We start from the raw sequence: 24,002 nt of genomic DNA on the forward strand, positions 1-24,002 counted from the left end.
GTCAGGCTAGAGAGACACCTAATTCCAGCCCTGTCTTAGGGGGATGAAAAGGATCCAGAGTATTTTTCTGAACATGAGTGTGTAGGGAAAGCAGGGTGGAGGAGGAATGGGATGCCCAGCACAAAGGGGAACTAATATTGATATTTTAAAAATAAAATATGCCAGACACTCTAGGAACGTTACCTCAATTAAACCTCACGATAGCATCTTGAAGTAGTTATGGCTACGCTCACTGTACAGATGCAGTTTACTGGGGCTGCACAACTAACTAACTTTGGAGCCCAGGATTTTGACCCCAGCATTTGGGTGACAGCAAATACTGTTCCAAAAGAGTAACACAATTCTAAAGCAGCTATAAGCGATTTTCATAGAAAAGAAAGCAGAAGAAGATCAAGGTATTTCTGCTGCGGGGCACCAGCCCAGCAGTGAGGGTAGATGAACAGGGCTGAGGAGGTCAGCTGGGCTAAGCGTCCTGGGGGGCTAGGGCCCTGGCCCGCGAACTGACCTCCAAGTTGCACTTCCAGAGGCCGAAGAGACGGGAGGTGGAGACCCAGACTTCCACCAGGAGCCGAGGAGCCAGCTCTTCCAGGCTTTCTTCCTGGTTCCTGGGGGAGGAAGGTGAGGGGCGCCAGAGGAGCAAGGAGGAGGGAGCGACTGGCGGCCCCGCTAGGCGTCCTGCGCACGCGCGATGCTCTGCCGCGCAGGGCGGCGCGGAGACCCCGGTCCGCGGAAGCTGCCTTCTGGGGAGCGCTGACCACCGCGCTCACCACCGTGACTTGTCCCGGGAGAGCAGAGTGTGAGGGTTCTCCTCCACAGGACGTTTCATCTCCTTCCCCTCAAATTTTAAACGTTCCTTATACGGTAGGGATAAAAATCCTTTAAATCCTTTAGTGTGATATATCCTGTGAATTTTTCCTCTCATTTTGTCATTTGTCTTATGAGTTTGCTTACTGTGGCTTTTTTTTTTTTTTTTTTTTTTTTACCGTGCAAACGTTTTTGTATTGTTATGTAGTAAAATTTACCAGTCTCTCATTTTATTGCATCTGGACTTTAAGTCATCTTTTAAAAGCTTTCCCCTATACCCAGGTTATAGTTATGCATGCTTTTTTTCTTTTTCCTATTTGTAATGCTTTATTTTTTACATGTAGACCTCCGATCCATTTGAACTTTACCCCTGTGTATGGTTTGAGAAATAGATCTAATTTTATCTTTTTTTCTGTATGGGTATCCACATTTTAATCTCCGTTAATGCTTCAATCCGAACATCATTTATGAAGCTTATCACTATGTCAGTAAGATGAGTTACCACCTTTATTTATCATATACTAGATTTTTAGATGTAGTTTGGTTATTCTGAAACTTCTGTTCCGTTGGCTGCTCCATTGACCTATTTGTTCATCTGTTTTAGAGAGGCTTTGTAGCATATGTTAAAGTCAGGACTAGTCCCCTACAGAGCTCTTCCATATCAATGTTTTCCGCTTTATTCTTGCGTGCTTATCTTTCTTTATGAACTTTAGGGTAGACTTCTGATTTATGATCAATGTCCAAAAAAAAAAAAAAAAAACTGGTTGGGATTTTTATTGGAATTGCACTAAACTAATAAATTAAATTACAGAGAGCTGACATCTTGAGATGGTGTTGAGATATTCTCACCAAGAAGAAGGATGCCATTTCATTTGTTCAAGTTTACTTTTATGTCTTTAAAGAGTGTTTATAGTTTTTTACGTAGAACATTTATTGTTAAGTTTGTTTTCTATATATTTCCTCTTCTTTTCTTGCTATTGTAAATGAGCTTTTCTCATATTTTTTCTTCATTATATCTTTTAGCTAATTACTTGTGTACATGAATGCTATTGACTTTTCCTTTCATTAGAAAAATAAGGTACAATTTACATACAGCAGATTCATACTTTTAGTATATAGTTCTGTGAGTTTTGAGACATGTATATAATTGTAACAACCACAAAGTATAAAAGATATAAAAGAGTTGCATCACTGCCCGAAATTCCCACCAATCCCTTTGTAATCATCCCTTTCACTCAGGGTGAGCCCCTGGCAAACACTGGTGAGATTTTGGTCTCTATAGTTGCAGTAATATAAGTGGAATCATATAGCACATAGTCATTTGAGCCTTGCTCCTTTCACTTAGCGTAATACTGTTGAGATCCGTCCATGTAGGTGCAGCTGTCATTAGTTTGCTATTACTTTCTAATTTAATTTCATAGTGATTTGAGAACATACTTTGGGCTATTTGAATCCTTTTAAATTTACATTTTGAGATGTGTTTTCTGGACAGGATTTGGTCCATCTTGGTAAATTCACACACACACACTTTAAAACAGTGTATTCTGTTATCATTGGTTGAAGTCTTCTGTTTCAGTTAGATCAACTTGGTTAATTCTGTTGTTCGAGTCCTTATATCCTCACTGGTTTTATGTCTAGTTCTATCAATTATTGGGAAAGGCTGCTGAACTCTCCAACTGTAATTGTGGATTTATTTCTCCTTAGGGGTCTATCAATTTTGGCTTCATATAATTTGAAGCTCTCTTTAGGGGCATAAATGTTTAGGATTGTTATTCTCCCTTGATGAATCTTTTCATTTATCATGATAAAATGACAGTTTCATCTCTGATAATACCTGCACTGGAATATACCAGCTTTCTTTTTCTTTTTCTTTTATATTTTTAAAAATTGTGATAAAATACACATAAAATTGACCATTTTAACCATTTTAAAGTGTGTAGTTCATTAGTGTTCAGGGTATTCACATTGTTGTGCAGCCAATCTCCAGAACTTTTCATCTTGCTAAACAAACACTGTTTTTTGTGACTGGCTTATTTCACTTAGCTTAATGTCTTCAAGGTTCATCCATGCTGCAGCATGTGTCAGAATTTCCTTCCTTTTCAAGGCTGAATAATCTTCCATTGTACATATATACCAATCACTCCATTTATTGTTATTTTTTGCAGAAATTTTCAAGTTTGATGTCCAGTCCCACTTGTCTATTCTTGTTTTTGTTACCTGTGCTTTTGGTGTCGTAACCAATGAATAACTGACAAATTCAATGCCATGAAGCTTTCCCCTTTTGCTCCATCTATATGTCTGTTATCTGTATGTCTGTTTTCATGCCAGTACCATATTGTTTTGATTACTGCAGCTTTGTAGTATGTTTTGAAGCCAGGAAGTGTAAGGCCTCCAGCTTTGTTTGTTTTTCTTTATCAAGATTGTTTTGGATATTTGATTATTAAAAGTGATTGTAAAAATAAGGAAAGCATTATTTTATATTTATTCACATATTCACCATTTTCATCTGGCATTATTTCCCTTCTTGAAGAACTTTCTTTAACATTTCTTATAGTGCAGGTCTTCTGGTGATGAGTTTTTCAGTGTGTGTGTATGTCTGAAAAGTTTTTAATTTCACATTTTTTTTTAAACATACTGCATTTTCTAGGTTGACAGTTAAAGACATTGTTGTATAACTTCTGGCTTGCCTTGTTTCTGACAAGAAGTCTTCTATCATTTTTATCTTTGTTCTTCTATGCATAATTCTTTTCTCACTGGCTACTTTTAAGATTTTTTTCTTTATTACTTGTTTTAAGCAACTTATGATATGCCTAGGAGTAGTTTTCTTCATCTTTATTGTGCTTGGAGTTCATTGTGAATCTTGGGTCCATGAGTTTATAGTTTTCATCAAATTTGAAAAAGATTTTGGCCATTGCTTCTGCAAGTATTTTCTTCTCTCCTCTTTTATCTATGTATATTCATCCACATGAAGTTGTCCCAGGCTCACTGATTCTCTACTCATTATTTTCTCAGTCTTTTTTTCCTCTGTCTTTCATTTTATGTGGTTACTGTTACTAATGTCTTAAAGTTCACTAATCTTTTCTTCTTTATCCATTCCTCTGTTGTGGGTTGCTTCTGTATCTTGGCAATTGTAAATAATGTTGCTGCGATCATTGGGGTGCATATATCTTTCACCATTCAGTGTATTTTTCACCTCAAACTTTGTATTTTTCTCTCTAGAATTTGATTTAGTTCTTCTTTATATTAAGTCTCTGCTAAATACATTCTTGTTTTCCTTTACCTTCTTAAAAGTGTGCAGTTTTTTGTTATAATAATGGTTTTAGTATCCTTATCTAGTAATTCTGTCATCTGTGTCATTTCTGGGTTAGTTTCAGTTTATTTTTCTCCACATTATGCATGATATATTGATGCTTCTTTGCAATCCTGGAGGCTGGAAATAAGAGGTCAGTGAAGTTAGCATGACTGGGTTCTTGGTGAGGGGCCTTTTCCTGCTATGCATATGACCCCTTCTTTCTATTTTCTTACATGATGGAGGGAAAGAGTGTGTGTAAGTGCTGGTCTCTTTATCATTGTATAGGGCACTAATCCCATCATGGGGGTGCTATCCTTATTATGTCATCTAAACCTAATTACCTCCCATCTGACCCCACCTCCAAATACCACCACATTGGAGATTAGGGCTTTAACATACAGATTTTTGGAGGGACACAAACATTTTGTCTATAGCATATGCATACAAGTTTTTTGTGTGGACATATGTTTCATGTCTCTCGGGTGTATACCTACCTGGGAGTGAAATTTCCGGGTCATACAGTAACTCTAACTTTTTGAGGAACTGCAAAACTGTTTTGCTAAGTAGTTGTATCATTTAATATCTCATCAGAAATGTATGAGAGTTCCAATTTTTTCACATCCTGAACGACACTTATTATTGCCTTTTTAAGTTCAGTTATCCTAGTAGGTGTGAAGTGGCATCTCACTGTGGTTTTGACTTGTGTTTTCTTAGTGACTAATGATGTTGAGCAACTTTTTAATTTTTTTGGTCCTTATTGGCCACATGTTTATCTTCTTTGGTGAAATGTCTGTTTAATTCTTTGTCTATTTTTAAATTGTATTATTTGGTTTTTTTATTGTTGAGTTGTAAAAGGTCTTTATATATTCTAGATACAAGCCCCTTATCAGCTATATGACTGGCAAATATCTTCTCCCATTCTGTGGGTTGTCTTTTTACTTTCTTGATGTTATTACTGATTTTTAAATTTTCAAAGATGTGGCTGTGTTATTTGTAAAGAATGACTGCTTGGGGCTTTTCTTTTCAATATTTATTCTCATTTCTTTTCCCCACCTTATTGTGATGACCAGGAAGAGTTTTGAAAAATATACTGAGTAGAAGTAGTGACAGAACACATTTCTGATTTTTTTTTTAATTTTATTTTTTACTACTTCTAAGGAGAGTGACTGTTACATTTCTTCACTGTGAATGTTGACTTCTGAGTTCAGAATAAGCCTCTTTATCATGCTAAGGGAAAAGTCCTTTTATTTCTCTTTAACAGGTTAAACAATTAAAAATGGAAGTTAGAGTTTCTATTGTCCCCATAAATGTCTACCCATATTCAATCTTCTTTGTGAAGATGCAGAATTTTTTGTATTTTGGTTATATTTTTGGATTGCTCTTTCATTATGCAGTAACAGAAACATTTCTTCTCAGTAATGAGTTGTAGCCCAATTATTTTCGGTCAGTGGATGAGCACCACCATTTACTATCATGTTTATTTTTTTCCCTGTGATTTGGTGAGTAAATCTGACTTTACAAAGTATTATGTTTAACTTCACATTATCATTGAACCAAAGAGTTATTGTTTTCTTTCTTTAAAAAAAAAAAGCAGTAAGTAAAATCTATTTTCTTTCAAAGTATTAAACATCTGAAAGTAATATAAAGGCCAAAGGCTTTCAATTCTCAAATCAGATATAAAAATTACTATCTTGAGTGTTTCTGTCTCCTTAAAAATTGCTAAGTTGGAAATCCTCAGTACAGAAGTAATAGTTTTCAGAAGAGTGGATAAAATGAATGAAATGGAAGTGGTTGAAACAGATGAATTTTCAAAAGACTCTTCACAAGCCTCCCTTTTGGTTGCATTTCACAATATCCAAGACACCATGGCTGAGGGTGTGCTATCCTTGTTTGTGGAGTCGATTAGTGGCCTGTCAGACATCAGCGGTGACTTCAGGGTGGAAGTAACATCCAGTATTAAAGTTGCTTTAGTCTCCTTTCTCAAAAATATTGGTAGGACAAATTACATTTTAAAATCTGTTTTCTTCTGATATGAAATGAAATTACAGTGCTATTAAACTGATTTTTATTTGCAGATGTCAGAACATTTGTTAATGTTTGTAATGGATACCATAAAGTTGGGAAACCAGATTTTCCCAAGGCATCTGTAACCAGGTGGTAGGAACTTGGGAAATTTAATGAACCATTTTAAAGGCAGTCACAATCTCCTGAAAGATTTATGCCACAAAGAAGTTTATACTTTTGGATGGTACAACCATATAAAGAACATTTTTAAAGATCATACTTCACCTGCACATCACCTCCAATTGTGATCCTTAGGAATTGGTAGTGAAGCCAAAAGGTTTCCCTGAAACTATAGGTATGGATGGAAGACTGGAAGGGAAAGTGGATGAGCTCAGTCAGAGAGAAGCAGACATTAGGATCTTCCTAACATAGCTTCAGTGGAAACTAGTCAGGCAGGAGAGCCAAACATTGAAAGGCTATCTAGAAAGAAAAGGAGCTTAACTTTCAGTAGTGATTTAAGAAGCTAATAGTCTTAGCATTAGATTGAAATAATATCTGATTCTTAATATAGCAATGAATTGGTATTACTGCAAATTTTTAACTGGTACTCGGTGAGAACACGAACATTTAGGATTGGTTTCCCTCACTTTGCAGACTTCTACATTTAAAACTGCATGATTCTTAGGACCAATACCAACCTCCCAATCTTGAAGAATTTGAAGGCCCATCTCTCTCCCATACTTGTCACCTTAAAGCTCTTGACATCTGGAGAACTTCTTTCAAAAGCCATTTACCATGGTTATATTCTGGTAAATGGTTAATATTTAAGCACATTCAGTGCTTCTGAAGATAACATGTGCACTTGAGTCTCAGTCTGCTCTCCATCCATTAGTGAATAAACAGACCAATAGCAGAGGCTGAGTCATATAGAGTGCAGTGCAGCACTTTATAAACCTTTTTTTAACCACAGTGCACCATAAAAAAATGTTTATATTATACTCCAACCCATACTTTATTATGAAGACACAAGTATTTGTTGCAACTTGGAAAATAAAGTTTTGTTGCAACATGTGCATTTCTTGCTAAGGAACTGATGCACTCAATTTTCTATTCTACTCTAATATGTATATATACTTAAAATTTTTTGTTAAAACCCTTAAAATTCCTATCACTGGCATCGGGGTTAGAGGTTGGCTTTCAGCAGTGACTTAGCCACAGAGGGTTACGAGGCTGGGGGTTTTAGCCTTATTCCCACAATCTCCACCAGCCTTCTTCTTCAAGCCATCCTAAACAAGCATACAATCCATATTAGTTTTCCATTGCTACATGCCAGATAACCCCAAAACTAGTGACTTTACGTGACAAACATTTATTATTTCACATTTTATTTGGGTCAGGATTTGGGAGCAGCTTAGCTGGGTGATTCTGGCTCAAGATCTCTCATACGGTTGCTATCAAGCTGTTAGCTGGGGCTGCAGTCATCTGAAGCTTAGCAGGGACTGGAGAGTCTGCTTCTAAGCTCACTCACATGGCTGCTGCCAGAGGCCTCTGTTCCTTGCTATGAGGGCCTCTCTAAAGGACTGTTCATGACATGCCAGCTGGCATCCTGCAGAGAGACTTTTGGGGGTTGGGGAAAGAGCTGCAGTGCCTTCTGTAACCCAGCCTCAGAAGTGACAGAGCATGACATCTGCCATATTCTGTTGGTCACAAAGACCAATCCTGATATGGCATGCAAGGAGACTATGCAAAGGTGTGATTGCTAGCAGTTAGGGATCATTTGGTGCCATCTTACTCACACAATCCAGGAAAACGTAGTTTCAAGACAAACTCCCTTCATCACCCCCTACTTCTAGCCAGGCTGTCACCCCTCAGCCTTCTATATAGAAATTCTAGAGCATGACTGGCCTTTAGAGTTTCAAAGGTATATATTTAAATTTTCCTAGAATTTACTAGTTGGATAGCAATGGCAAAGTTACTTTCTGATTCTGTTTCCTCATTTAAAAAGTAGAGATAAAATCTATCTCACAGGGTCATTATGAAGATTAAATTAAATGGGATAATATTTGTAAAATATCTGACACATAACAGGTATTCATTAAATAAAGCTATTACAATTACCAACAAGAGAAATGGGAAACACAAGTTACTAATTTGTTGAGAAATGATAGATATGAATTTTGTTTTAGGTAGCTACACGTGTCAGCAGATACAGGGATAAAGAGCCATTATTAAACAGGGCTTAAATGGTTCAGTGGCCTCCATTTTGATATTGTTACCACCTCTGACATAAGAGTACTATGATATACTGTTTCTACTGGGTAAAATGCATTTGAAAATAGGCAGGTGAATTCAATTAAGAAAAATATGCACTCTCCCTCTCTCCCACCCCCAGAAAAGCGAAATGGTTTCCTTAGAAGTAAAATCAGAGCATCTTCTGTTTGCCTGAGAACTCACTGTCTCCCAAGTTGACCCATTTCACCTTAGGACAGTTCTTATTATTTAAAAAATTAGCGTTATTTCCCCCCCCCCCCTTTAATACAGCGACATCATTGTTGATTTATACTGAATTTACTGTCAACCAAAATCCCTTAGGTATTTTTCATGACTTAGCCACTACGCCACATTCTCTTTCTCCTAAACTTGTGCAGTTATTCTTTGGACTTCCCTTAGTTTTCTTCCTTTCCTTTGGTGCCTCTTCCAGATGCCCTGGATTCTCTTTTACTTATTAGGTACACTCAGAATCCAACTGCTGCATGTATTGCTGTGAAGAACTCACACTTAAAACCTTCTCCAGAGGATTGCCTTTGGGACACTGGAGGTGCCTGGGGATTTACATCCATCTCCCAACTAGAATGGCCCATAGCCAATAACTGACTGGTTTGGAGGTATAAGAACCCAGCTCCCTTGCCTCAAGGTTAAGACAACACTGTGATCCAATCTGTATACTCTAGAGATCTCGGTGGGATCAGGCAGAAGCCAGGCTTAATCTAAACCATATTCTCTCTCTTAAGCTCTCACTTCCTACAGATTTCTCCTAAGGGCACAACTTTAATAAATCACTTGCACATAGATCCCCATTTTGGGCTCTGCTCCTAGGCAATCTAACCTTTTATGACTTTTGGTTATAAGCAAACAATTGTTTTTAATGTTTTTTACTATTTTAACTATCCTTTTAAAAAATGATATTGGCTTTACTTCTAGTAGGTTATTTTGAACTTCTCATGCATTATTATTTGTATTTATTGAATCCTAAGGGCCAGATTTTTTTCAGAAAAAAATCACCTCTAATATTGTACTATCGATGGGAAAATCAAATTAATTTTATAAAACTTTACTGTAAAATAAACAAGACTGGAATAGATCTATTTCATTAGGTGAGGATTAGCCCCATTGCATTCATGAATGTCACATCTTTCATCGAGCAGCTTGCCAGTGGTACCATTTTTAGGTAGACACTCTATTTCAGTCTCATTAGTATCAGGATTTCTTTTGTGCCAAAGATTTTTTTCTGAATGATATCTTTTATTTTTTATTTTTAGTAGTGGACACTTAATTGGCCAAAACACTTATCTTCAATGAAAGGCTCGTCTTTGTGTTCCCATATTATGTGTTATTTCTTGGGCGTAGCTTCCTATGGAAAAGGAGAAGCCCCTGGGAAGGCTGCCGGCCCCATTCCTGGTGCTCCTGGATCCTCTCATGTGGAAGATCTTGCAGAGAAAGCCTCACCTGATTGGAGTGATAAATTATAAAAGGAGAAAGTGTCACGGTGAGGTAACATGGCCCCACATCAGCTGTAAGGAGCTGGCGGTAATCAGGTCTGCAACTACCTAACTTATTTAAGGAAGAACAAAGGTCAATGTCATCAAGGCCTAGAAAGATGTTTCTAAAAAATTCTCCTACATCATGTCTAAATATCATGTCACTGAATTGAATGTGAGGCCAGTGGTATGGGAGGACATAAAAAGCAGTGTAGAAGATGCTAGAGTTTTGATTGAGTCTGAAATGTTCAAGGAGATGGTCATAATCATAGGTTGTTTGGAAGATGTGAGAAGAATTGTAACAGTTAAAGACACCAACCAAAACATTGAAAAGGAAAAACACAAGTTGACAGAATGTGGCTGGTTCTTCTGAAGGTTTTCTAGTTTTTCCATCAGTGCTTTGTAAGAGTCTGTGTTCAAGGAATTCTTGGGCTGGGAGGTTGTTGATAATGCTTTCAGCAAACATACCAGGCTGCTCGCAGGAGAGTATAAAGTGAAGGATGAAGTTCCTTAGCGAGTGAGAAGGATTGTTCAAGAAGCCCATCCCCAGTCCTTCTGGAGTTTTCTGTTTGTTACAGAAAGTAGAGTGAAAAATTCTCTGAGATGGCTTTAAGCAAAGAGAATTCATATACTTTTTGAGTTAGATCAGGCATGGAAAATCTGTTTCATTTCATAGGTTACCTTTGATCAAATGATGGTTGTCTGGAACTCCTTGTTGAGAAGAATTCTGAGATGATATCTGGGATGATGGAAAAAGAGTACTGACACCAGGTAATGTCTGTCACAGGTGTGGGCGGGCAAGGTGTGTGGAGGTGACATGTGCCATGTTATTACTGGTTGTAAGTGTGAGAATACCGTCAGGTAGGTGGATTTCTCTTCCAGATCCTGTGCAGAGCAGATTCAAGTACTGTGTCCTTTGTTAGCTAGTAGTTTGACTTGGAGTAAGTGGTTTCACCCCTTCACTACACTGGTTTCCTTTACAGGAGAATGAAGTTTCTATACTGGATGATCTGTGATGACCCTTGAATTCTAAAATTCAAGGGGAGGGGGAGTACAGCTCAGTGGTAGTGTGCATGCTTAGCATGCACAACGTCCTGGGTTCAATCCCCAGTACCTCCATTTAAAAAAAAAGAACTCTTGCTGTTAAATTCTAAAATTCTATGACTGATTGATAGTCAAACCACAAATGCATTATTGTGGAGGACTGAGGACTGTGTCTTAGTTTGGGTCTCCCAGAAAAAGACCTGAAAATAGGATTCAATTGCAAGTGATTTTAGTGGGGAACTAAACAACATTGGTAGAGGATGTTAGCAAATCAGTTACCACTTAATCCCACTAGGGAAACTCAGAGTGAGTCCTCTCTGGGGGGCAAGGTTGCTGCGATAGTTTTACACCAACTCTAGTCAATCATTGGATAAGGGCTTGAGGGAGTGGGAGGGCACCTTAATTTACCTGCACTTTCTCTCCATGTCAAGCAAAGCCGACTTTGGCACTCCAGTAAATCCTGAGACTAGCAATACAGTTGGAAATATGACCAAGGTGCGCTTTAATGGTTAAGAGCCAGGGGATACTGACAGAGTCTGTTAGCCTAGGATTTTTGGAATAAGTACAAGAGCTCACTGGCATTTGAGGTATTAAATACAACTGATACTCAAAAATCGTGGATAATAAATTATTTGCTTTTGAACCTTAGGCTCGAGTTAGAGAAATCTGTGAAATCTAATAGTTATTTTCTATTTGGAAACCTATGAGGAAGGTTTTCAGATGGCGCTGCCTGGATAATGCCTCTTACTGTTTTCTTCACAGTCAAAAGACCAAGACAGCTGGAAAGACTGTCATTCAAACAATGTTCTAGCCTCAAGCCAAACCAAAGAAGGTCTGAACCTCGTGTTGGTAAGTGGAGATGTTTTATATTTCTTGGTAAGTGGTGCTGTTTAGTAAATTCTCCACAGAACAGTGGTGTGTAATGCATTGGTTCTGTGATTTAAGGTCAAGGATTGAGATCATATAAATCTGAGAAGTTAAACCCACCAGAAGTTCATGCTGGGCTATACTTACCATCCCCTATAATGTCCATATGTGGAGAGACCCGAATTTAACCACAAACGAGGCTGTGCAAATCCACCTTTTATTTCTCTATAACTTACCTTGACTTACTCTCAACCCAGTTCTGTTTTTCTCTTCTGTTCCTCAGCATTAAAGGGGAAGACAATATGTTCATCACATAATATCACCCTTCACAAATGCACCCCGTCGCTCCGGCCTGAGCACTCTCGGGGACACAGGCAGAATGAGGAGGGAGAAAGGTTACTAGTACAGGTACTAAATGCTCAGTTTGGCTCTTGCCTGCCCTTCCCCTCTACTGGCTTCCTCTTCCTGGGAATCACCAGTTAGCAGAAGATGCAGACCCTCATATTCCAGTTAGTGGACATCCATGACACTCAATCCCGGCTGCACATCAGCATCACCTGGGGAGCTTTATAAATACAGGTGCCAGGCCCCACCCCTGAAGAGCGTGATTTTAATTGGTCAGGTATCTGGTCTCAGTGTCAGTAGTTTTGGAAGACATTCCTGGTGATTCAAATATGCGGCTAGGCCTAGGTATGTTAATTAAATCAAAACAGTTACTCTCAGTTCCTGCCTGCCTGAAAGTAATTCTCTCTCTCCTTCAGTCTCTCCCCACCTGTGTTTGTCTCAGTCTCTCTATTGTTCTGTCTCCACCTCTGCCTTTCACTTTCACTTTCCTTATTTTTCTGTCTCTGTTTCTGGCCTCTGTTTCACTCATTTTCAAGTCCTATGAGCCTGCCCTGACTTCAAATGCCAGTCATAAGTCCCAGGAGCCTCCGCATCTGACCAACTGGCTTTAAAGTCCGGGGTTCCCACACCCCACTTCTCAGGTTTGGCACTTCACTAGAACAACTCACAGAACTCAGAAAAACACTTTTCTTACATTTACCAGCTTATTATAAAGGATACAACCCAAGAACAGCCAAATGGAAGAGATGCTTAGGGCAAGGTGTGTGGGGAGGGGCACGGAGCTTCGGTGTCCTCTCTGGGCACACCACCCTCCCAGTACCTCGATCTCTTTACCAACCTGGAAGATCTTGAACCCCTTTATTTAGGGTTTTTTAATGGAGGTTTCATTATGTAGGCATGACTAATTAAATAATTAGATTTGTGACTGAGTTCAATCTCTAGCCTCTCTTCTCTCCCCGGAGGTCAGGGAGTGACCTCCCCTGAGAGTTCCAATTGCTAACTGTGGCTGGGTCTTTCTGGAGACCGGCCTCTATTCTGAAGCCATCTAGCCCCACAGCCCCCAAGAGTTATCTCATTAGCATATAAAAGACAGTCTTTTATGGAGATTCCAAGGGTTTTAGGAACTCTGAGCCAGAAACCAGGGACAAGGACCAAATATTTATTTTTTATTATATCACAGTGGGAAACCTCTAAGAGTGATGGATCATAAACTATTTATCCTTTAAAACCAGGACTCATGCCTTGCCAGGTAGACAGTCAGCCATGAGAGTGATTTGAAAATGTCATAGTTTCCCACATTTGACCATACATTCCCATAACTCACCTGCTATCACGCCTGAAATTCTCACCTTAATAGCTCTCCTCTGATTAAGACATTTTCTCTGGAGTGAATAAATTCCTGGCAAGAAATCAGAGGCAGGTAATATTGATCACCAGCATGAGGATGTTAAAGGGATTAGTGCACCGGAAGAGCTGTCTGTACCTAGAAGACAGAAGCCTAAAATGAAGTTAGGCTGGAGAAGCTGGAAAAGCCCAAGGAGGCTGCCTGGGAGGGGAGGGGAGGTGGGACACCAGAGGGGCAGGGAGTGCCTGGGTGACAGAGCTTACCAGGAGGGCAGGGTGGTGGCAGACAGGGACCCACTCTCCTCCTCCATTTTGCTGGAACCCTGCCTTACTTAGGGTATGAAAGGGCAATGCCTTAAAACAAGCCCTGTAATTTCCAAGTGCTCAAGAGCTTTCAAGGTCCTGAGAAATTTTCATCCTTTCACATCTCCACACATCTGAGAATACATTGCTTTTACCTCCCTGAAAAATTAATCTGGTTGAATGAACATATATGTAAATTGCTATTCTGGACAGTAGAATGGGGGTTCAGAGATCTGGACACTGACTGCTTGGGTTCAAATCTTGGGCAAATCTTGGGTGATCTTAGTCTACTGACCTTGATTTCTCCGTGCCTCTCTTTAATCTGTGAAATGGATAAACCAGCACCTCATAGGCTTGTAAATCAGGTCGGGGGAGGGATTAAGAGTTAAGCTCACAAGCTTGTTTTGAGAACTGAGTAGATAAACCCAGCTTTTAAACAGCATCCAAAACACTCAACAATGTAGTTGTTGAGTTAAAGAATCCTGATTGTAAAAAAAAAAAAAAAAAAAGAGCCTGTCACAGTCCCAGTGAATGAAACCAGCTAGACTGAGGGAGCTGGACTTGGCAGGAATCCACAGCTTTTTCTGATGTCAGTTATTTTCATTTCTCAGTAATCAGATGGTCACTTCCGGTAAGTAATGTGCTGTGTGTGTTTCGTTTTCTTCCTTTTTTTTTCCCCAGCTGCACAGCCTCACAGAGATTATATAATTACACAAGGTGGATACTTAATGTACAAGATAATAACTCATGTTCTTGGGGAAAATGATGTCATGAAAATGGTTTCCATTGTTCTAAAAGAGTGTAAACAGCGGAAGTACACATCTGTTTCCCTTCCAGCCATTGGAACAGATTTGTAGCCTCCTGACACTCAGAGATTCTGAATAACCCAGACTCCTTTAGACTTAGTCTCACTAAGCATTGTTAATGAACTCAATGCTGAGTCCAGGCAGCAACCTGTAAAGCAGAGAGTGGGCAACCTTTTAGACCCTGAGGGCCGGCAATGGGACCAATGCCTCTTTTATCCATCTTTCCTCTTTATTTTGTGTTCCTTAAGTTCTTTCATATTTGGCCCCTTAACTTCATGGTTTTCTCACTCTTCATCTTTTCCCTTTGGGGGAGTCGTTTGCTCTTACTATCTCAGTTACTATTTCTGCCCTGACTCCCGAATCAGCATTTCTAGCCGCCTCCAGGTTCTCTTTGAGGGACTTCTCTGTTACCATAAACTTCATATCAGGATCCAAACTTGTCATCATCTCTTGCAAATAGCCACCCCTCTTGACTTGTCTCATTTCCTACTTTCCTCCTCCTGTGGTGCCACGATGCTTCCAGCTGTCCTGCCACCCTTGCTTCTTTGTGCCCCCAGACACCCTACCTCTACCGCTAGTCAGCAAATCCTACTAAATCTTATCCCACGGGATTTTCAGTTTCAGCCTTCCTTTTAGTTTCCAAACCCTTAATCCCTCCCCCATCTGATTTACTGCAGTGTCTCCCACTGGCTCCTCATTCATGCGTTCATTGAATAGCATTCAACTGAAATGCTATTACCCTAGGGGATACAATCACGAGTAGGAGACAGTCACTCTCCTGTAGCTCAGGTTCATCCTGCTCAATTTCTGGGAACACTGTCCTCATCACCTCTATCATATCACCTAATAATTTGCTCTTAGTTGAAGATGATGCTAATGACCACTCCTGATTCATTCGCATCCAATTGCATAGGCTTTTTAAAAGGCCCCGAGAGGTACCCTAATGCTTTCACATGGTTTTATGATTTAGTAGCACCTCAAAAGTAAGATATTTTAAGCACCACGGGTTAAGACCACTCTTTTCTTCCCACTTTGACTTCTCAGACCTCTCAAACTTCCCTTGGGTGTTGGAGTGGTCATAAGCATTTTGGGAATACAGCCAAGGAAAGGTGTATATGGGAATATTGGGAATAGGATTTTCAACATTTTGAAATGTATACTTTGTTATGATTTCATTTCTGATTCTAAATACTCACTTTTATACGTAAGTGTATGTTTGTAATTTTGTATTCTTTTTCTGAGGTGTATAAATTTCAAAACCTGTGAAACTTGGACTCACCTCGACTGTTAGTTTCCCCATTTTGCAAATAAGAACTTGAAGTATTAAAGCACCAGGTCATACAGCTAGTAAGCAACATATGTGGCTTCAGACCCAGGCAGCCTGGCCTGTACGTTCCAGCCATTACATTTTTTCACATTATGTGTGTTTTTTTTTTAACCGTTATGCCCTTAATTACTATATTCTTAGCTACCACATTCTTATCTCTATTATCTATTACCTTCTATTATCACCCCAATTTTATAGCTGAGTAAACCGAAATTTAGAGGTATTGTGGGCTGAAGTGTGTGCCCCTCAAAATTCAGATATTGAAGTCCAAACCCCCGGTGCCTCAGACTATGACTGTGCTTGGAGATAGGGTCTTCAAAGCAGTAGTTAAGTTAAAATGAGTTGTTAGCTGGCCCTAACCCACATGACTGGTGTCCCTGTTGGAAGAGGAGATTAGGACACCAGTAGATATTGAGGGAAAACCATATGAAGACACAGGGAGAAGACAGCTATCTAGAAGCTTAGGAGAGAGGCCTTAGAAGAAAGAAATCTTTTCAACATCTTGATCTCAGATTTCTAGCCTCCGGAGGTTGTGAGAAAATGAATTTTTGTTGCTTAAGTCACCAGTCCATGGCATTTTGTTATGGCAGCCCTAACCAACGAATGTAAGAGGGATCAGATGACTTACCCCAGATCACGCAGCTGGCCAGTGGAGAGCCAGGACATAAACCCAGAGCTTCTGCATCCACATCACATGTTCTTTTCTCTGGACTACATGTTCTTTTCTCAGCAAGAGGTTGTTAGAAAGGCCTTATTAATGAAAAAACTTAATTGAATGGATGAACTTAATTCCTTAGAAATCCAGAAGAGAGAGACTCCCACAGAAGGGACAGAATTTAAAAGAGAAGATGCTTCATTATGTTAAAGCTGTTGAGACCACAAGAACCTCTCTTCAACTGTTTACCTAATATCTGCAACTTTCTTGGCTCTTGTCCTCCTATCATACCCATTTTGAAACACCCTGACTTTGGATTAATTCCATAACCTACTGTCTCTCCTGCTGCTCCTGGATAGAATCATTGCTAATTCATGGTCCCCAACCTCAGCTGGACTTCACGTGCCTGGAATCCCTCATTGCTTCCTCCAGTCAACTCCCTCATGCAGTTCCCATTTCAGCCCTCTCCGCGACGCCTTCATCACTCTCAGCTAAACAGCTTTCCCTCCTGCTTTTATTACTTGTCTTCTCCTCAACATCAGTTACAATTAACCACTCCATTCTTCTCATTTATCTATTTATTTTCAATTATTTTAAAAAACTAAGATATAATTGATATATATTAGTTTCAGATATATAAGATCATGATGTGATATTTGTCTATATTGCAAAATGATCACCACAATAAGTCTGGTTAATATCAGTCCCCATACAGGGTTAGAAAACCTTTGTTTCCCCTTGTGATGAGGACTTTTAAGATCTGCTCTCTTATTGTCTTTCAAATATGCAATATGGTATTATTGACTATAGCCATCATGCTGTACTTTATACTTTATACATGCTGTTTTATAACTGTGAATTTGTAGCTTTTGGTGCTCTTCACCTGTTTTACTCACCTCCCCCCACCACCCTTCACCTCTGACAGCCACCAATCTGTTCTCTGTATCTATGACCTTGGGGTTTTGTTTGTTTGTTTATTTATTTATTTGTTTGTTTGTTTTTGGATTCCACATATAAGTGAAATCATATGGTATTTGTCTTTCTATGTCTGACTTATTTCACTTAGTATAATGCCCTTAAGATTGATACATGTCATAATTGGCAAGATTTCATTCTTTTTATGGCTGAGTAATATTTCATTTTATATATACCACATCTTCTTTATCCGTTCATCCATCAATGGACACAGATTGTTTCCATTTCTTGGCTATTGTAAGTTGTGCTGCAATGAATATGGGGATGCACCCCATGCTTCTTGAACCTCTCTTCTTCCTTTTTTCTAGAATATCTTTCTCTCAGACTTCCTCCTCCCTCCCTAGAGAGGTTATTTGTCTAGAAAGACATACCTTTCATATGCTTTCACATTCCATATGTATTCTTCTAACTCATCCCTTATCACTTCTGAGGGGAAGTGATTTCTTGTCTTTCTTCCCAACTAAACTGAAATTTTCTTGAGGGCAGAGACCAAACACAGTGCTTGATACATAGAAGATGGTCATTAAATGATTATTGAATGTATGTTAAATTCATTTTCTAGAAGGAAGGAGAATCAGTGGAGAATGATATTTTGAAAAAGTGTTATAGAAGAACAAAATTTTGAGGAGGCTATAGTTCATGATTTGAAATGCTACTGAGGGTCTAGAAAGAAATAGTCATTAGATTAGGCAACTATGAGGTGATTTGTGACCATAATCGGAGCAATGCAGAAAGAACTGTTATTGGGAAGAAGCCCATGAAATGGGTTTGGAGATCAGAAGAAGTTAAGGAAATAATTATTGAATGATTTCAAATTTTTGAGTAGGAATTTGAATGTCACTGAATCTCCTGGAATTCCAGGGAATATATGAGGTAAACATTTTTATATTAATTCTAAGTTCTCTTTGAATCTGCCCTTTGGAAACTGTTTGAATCTGCCCTTTGGAACTCAGGGAAGGTCAAGGAGGCTGAATTAAGCCTATTTCCTACAAACAAGAAACGAGGGACACAGAAAGGGACACATTTGTACCGGGAGGGCCCCACAGGATCCTGCTCCATTTCACCAGTATTGCTAAGAGAGCGCTCTAAAATGGAGCTGGGAAGCCATTGAGGAAGTGGGACTTATGCATATCTCAGCCTGAATAGAATCTGAACTTTTGACCATTTATTGTCTTAAACACAGGCATTCGGAACAGCTGCACACTATTCTAGAAACTCAAGATACTTATCAGACCCTTACACTAAATAACTCATGATAGCCTTTTCCTTAAGGACAAATATTACTTTGCACATCGGAGCCAATCACAATTCTGGCAAGACAACTTAGAACAATCTTGTGGTGTTTGCCCTTATAAGCATCTGACTCTCTTCCCCAGAATACCCTCAGTTTTACCTGAATCTATGTCTCCCCAGTTACATGTCCTAGGACCCCCAAATAAAGTTCTTTGTTCTTTGCAGCCTGGATGATTGTTGTTTGACATGTTTACCATTATGTTGAAACATGTAAAAATTCTGCTCTTTTATGTTATGAATCCTAAATTTCTGTTCTTCCCTGAATTATATCTGTAGCCCTTAATGTGTTCTAGGTTCTAATATTCCCTTTTTGGGGGGCCGGGGGGTGGGGAATGTCTTTTTTTCCCCATTTATATTGAATTTTTAAAGTTTTGTTGACCCCATACTTGTTCATTTTAAGTTGCTGATTTTGTGTTGGTATCTTCCTTATCTCAGGCACTTTAGTTGGCATTTTGTTGGAGTTAATATGAAAGAAATACCAACCTGCACTATAAACTACAAAGGCCCACAGAGAAGCGTTTTCATTATTATTTTTTTCTTTATTGGCAGAAAGTTTGTTCTTGCTAGCAGCATGTTTTGTTTTAAAATTTTGTCTTTGAGCCCAGTTTCTGACAAGGAGTTCCTACATACCTTGAACTTCCTGGGTGTGGCAATGTCTTTTGTTCTAATGAGGCAACTCTGGGTGGGCTCCTGGATGGAGACTGGCTGCAAGAAAGACCAAGCCATGATTAGAAGCTTGGAACTTTCCATCCCCGATTCTCCAGGTAGGAGTGAGGGGCTGGAAACTGAGTTAACAATCATTCATGCCTACACGATGATACTTCCATAAAGAGGCAAGGTAAATGTATTTGACTACGTTAGCATTTTAAAACTTGTGATTCAGGGTTAAGGTGACTACATATATGCACCTGAAGTGGATGGAAAGGGGGCAAGGCACAACCATTGAAGGAGTGACACAACAATTGAGGACAGGACATAACTGGTTAGAACCAAGATGGCAGAATATTCGACTTCCAGTAGACCTTGAGCCTCATAATACACCAACAGGTGCCATGGCAGTTCCCAGGCTGACCATAAAGGGTCAGAAAGTGGGCAGGGGGACGTTTCCTGGAAATCCTTGCCCCTTCCCCAAAGTCATTGAAATAATCCTCCTACTCATTAGCATATGAAATTGCCAAGCCCATAGAACCTAAAACTCTGCACCTCCTGGTCACTCTCACTGTCCTCTCTCTCTTGCCTTCTGAGATGGGCCACACTCTGTCTATGTAGTGTGTATCTCCTAAGCCATTTTCCCTTCTGAAGGAGACAGATTGCACTCTGTCTATGGAGTGTGTCTCTCTAAATAAACTTGTGTTCACTTTACCATGCCTTGCTCTTGAATTCTTTCCTGTGTGAGGCAAGAACATCCCTAACACATCTAATTTTGGTTCCTCCCTAAACCCTAGGAAAACCACAATAAAGGTGTTTAAATGGACACATAAACCCTTAAGAACAGGGAGAATATTTAACACAACAACAACAAAAAAAAAAAAAAAAAAAAAAAAAAGAAAGAAAGAAAGAAAGAAAGAAAGAAAGAAAGAAAAAGAAAAGGGAGAATAGAAGGTGACAGCAAAAACATTTTTAGCAACCAACAAGCAAATGGATCAGTAATAATAACTATAGATAGCTCACCCATCCTAGGTGACCAGCCACTGGTTAGAAATAAAACACTTCATAGAATTCATGTAGTTTTAATTTTATGTGGGAAAATAAATGGGCAAGAACATCAGAGTACTCCAGAGTCAAAAGGGGTCATGAGCAGAATTTGTCCTGGCAGACATTGAACCCTTTGAGACCCTTGGTATGTATATAAGAATATCAACAACAAGAATATTAAAAAACCCATACCTTCCACCATACTTGCCAAAAAATTCCAGGTGGATTGAAAGCTCAATACTTAAAAATATAAACAGATATACTCCCATGTATGTGAACAGTCTAGCCCTGGGAGAAATCACTTTTTGACTGCTGATGGAATAGAAATGAAAAAAAGATGGACAGGTTTGTTACTTAGATAGTTTTAACTTTGATGGAATGAACATCAATAAAGCTGAGATTTAAAAATTCAGAAGAATAGAGAAAATGTTGGCCCATAAACACGAAAGTTCAAAAACTGAAAAGTATAAAAGCTCATATCAATGGGCAAAAATATCAACTGTCCATTAAACAAATGATTAAAAGACAGTTCATATAAGAAGAAACATGATTTTAAATCATGGTTTTTAAAATATTCAGTCCACCTTGTTGGTAAAAATGGAACCTACTGTTAAGTTTCATTTTCAACCTAAAAATAGAATTAGAAAAACTTTTGAAAAGTGATAAAAACCCAAAGCCTGCAAGGCTTCAGGAAAGCAGAGCGGCTCATGCATTAATGATAGTAATGTAAATGAAGCCAGTTTTTCCCAAGGGCAAAATGATGCTTTATTGAAAGAATCATAAATTTGCCTAACCCCTGACCAAGTAATAGAATTTATCCTGAGGAAAGAATGTTTAATAAAAAACAAAAAGTGTACATATGCAATGTTTATTTTATGATAGTAAAACACTGGAAGATAGCTAAGATGCCAACAATGCCAAAATACAGAAGCTAACTTTGGTATATCAAAATGATATACTCAAAATATAAAGATGATACAGGAAATAGAAAACATTTGGTAAAATCAATATATTATTGGTCAACTACATCTCAGTTTAAAAAATGTTTTGGTTTTAAAATATAAGAAGGTAAAATGAAAATGTTTAGGGTGAAATGAACCTGTTTCCCAGTGAGATGGATTAGCCAGTGACAGACCAGCACTCCCACTTAAAACAACTAGAAAATCAAAACAAAAATTAGTATAGTGATATATAAAAGATATAAAAATGATACAGGGGAATAGAAGACATTTGGCTAAATCATAAAAGGAAGAATACCAGACTGCGTTTACATCAGAACTTTAAAAGAACCCTGAGTATGCAGACATAAAGGAGCCATAAGCACAGATAGAGGGAACGTTTCTAGTTGGGTTAAGATCAACAGACTTGTGAATTATTCCGTAAAGGTGTTAAAATTCAATTTTGAAAGAATTTACTATTCCTCTAATGAGAACAGGATTTTCTTTGCAGGACACTGAACTGGCTTATTAAAGAAATACAGTTCATTGCTGCCCCCCTGACTGGACAGATGGAAAGATGATGATGTTTCACTTTGGTTCTGTGAACTTCACTGCAGCTATATTTACATAGAGAAGAGGTCAGACATAAAGGATGATCCAGTGGCTTGCCCTAGTCTAGGGGACTGTTCTGTAAGGAGGAAAAATAGCTTCCTTCTACCTTTCTGAGTATTTGGCTGAGACCCCTGTAATAAAAGCAGATTAACAAAAGACAGACAAACAGAAGTTTATTACATGTATACCTCATGTGCATGTGGGAGATACCCAGCGAGATTGCATAATTAGGGTGAATAACCCGAGGTGGCTTAGAATCCAGACTTAGATACCATCTTAACAGGGAAAGTGGAAAGGGATGTAGGTCTCTGAGGGGAGAGTAAATGATTTTTAGGACAGATGAAGGGCCCTTAAAAGGGTAGATGAGAGGTGTGATAGTTTGTGACAAAGTGTGTCTGGGTGTGGTGTCGACCTCTAGTCAGTCTCCTCTCCTGCAACAAGAGTTGATCTTCCCGGGCTGATGAAACTCTGGAGAGGGGATTTATGACAACTGAGTTCCCTTTGGAGTGTCTGTCTTTAGGCAGATCAGGGGAGTTCAGAGAAAGCGTCTCCCTGCATTTGCTGTTTTATATGTCCTAACAGCTCAAAATTATCCAGATACCAAAGCAGCATATTTTGAGGGTGGCATGCCCTGAACTCCTACAGTCATACTTTGGGGTGGCATATTCTGCCACCCTTTAGTTACAACTGAGACAGTTAACAAAAAGAATGTTTCCTAGGAATTGAGCAGAAAGGAACTGTTAGGTACTAGCCACATGCCAGAAAAGAAATTTGAGAAGTGGGATTGCACTGGGTAGAACTGTGTCCCCCAAAAGATATGCTGAAGTCTTGACCCCAAACTCATAACTGTAACATTTGGAAACAGGGTCTTGGCCGATGTAATCAAGCTAAAATGAACTCATACTGTATTAGGGTAAACCCTAATCTGGTGTCCTTTTAAGAAGATGGATGTTTGGACACAGGCAAATATCAGGAAGACACTGTGTGACAACGGAGGCAGAGACTGGAATGATGCAGCTGCAAGCCAAGGATTGGGGGCAACCACCAGAAGCTTGGAGAGAGGCATGAGACACTTCCACCCTCAGAGCCTCCACTAAGAACCAACCCTGCCAACAACTTGATTTCAGACTTCTGGCTCTAGAACTGTGAAAGAATAAATTTCTTTTGTTTCAAGCTACCCAGTTTGTGGTACTTTGTTACAACAGCCCTAGGAAATTAATACAAAGACTAAAGGTGTACCATCCAGTAGAAATACTAATTAAAACAAAAAAACTGACTACAGCTGACTACTGGCTTCCAAGGCAGTGGCAAAATCCATGATTCATTGTTTTTAGGAAAGCACTTTATGTGGAATCCCCATCACTGTCATAGTCTAGGTCAGGGCTTGGTAAACCACGGTCTGCAGACCCAGTCCACCTCACGGCCTGCAAGCCAAGAATGGTTTTTATATTTTTAATAGTTGCAGAGTAAAAAACCAAAAGAGAAATAGTGTTTCATGACATGTGAAAATTAAACGAAATTCAAGTTTGTGTGTCCATAATAGTTTTATTGAAACATAGCCACACTCCTTTATGCATGTACATTCTATGGCTGCATAAGGGCAAAATGAATAAAAAAATTTTAATTAATTTGCTCAGGTGTTATAAAAGTAAGAAATCTCCACTCCACTTTCTGATTCAGCTTTGGAAAATTTGCAATCGTTAATTCTTTCCCTGCCCCTTTAAAATATACATTAATCTTTTTGAAAGCTTAAAAAAAAAAAAAAAACCCTCTGGCCAGTTTTACAGCCCAGGACTGTTTTCTCAACAATCTGGGAACCATCTCTTTGAAATGCAATCATTAAGAAAGGTGGAACCCCATCTCCCAGTTTCCCTGGGAGGGTGGGAGCCTAACTTCACCAGGCTTCGGTCTCCAAGTTGTAACTACCTACCTGTCATAGA

General features: G+C 39.0%; 1 long non-coding RNA gene across 2 annotated transcripts; it reads left to right on the forward strand.

The window, feature by feature from the left end:
* The first annotated feature begins 396 nt into the window (after positions 1–396).
* Positions 397–23,230, forward strand: LOC106730277. Of its 2 annotated transcripts, XR_004320133.1 has the most exons (4): positions 397–861; positions 10,535–10,629; positions 11,665–11,751; positions 21,962–23,230. It is a non-coding gene; the product is annotated as an uncharacterized LOC106730277 (long non-coding RNA). The 2 variants fall into 2 exon arrangements; XR_004320131.1 differs by lacking the exon at positions 397–861 and having other exon boundaries at positions 10,005–10,629.
* Positions 23,231–24,002: the final 772 nt, after the last annotated feature.

Source organism: Camelus ferus, chromosome 1 (genome assembly GCF_009834535.1).
Source record: "Camelus ferus isolate YT-003-E chromosome 1, BCGSAC_Cfer_1.0, whole genome shotgun sequence".
Lineage (NCBI taxonomy): Eukaryota > Metazoa > Chordata > Mammalia > Artiodactyla > Camelidae > Camelus > Camelus ferus.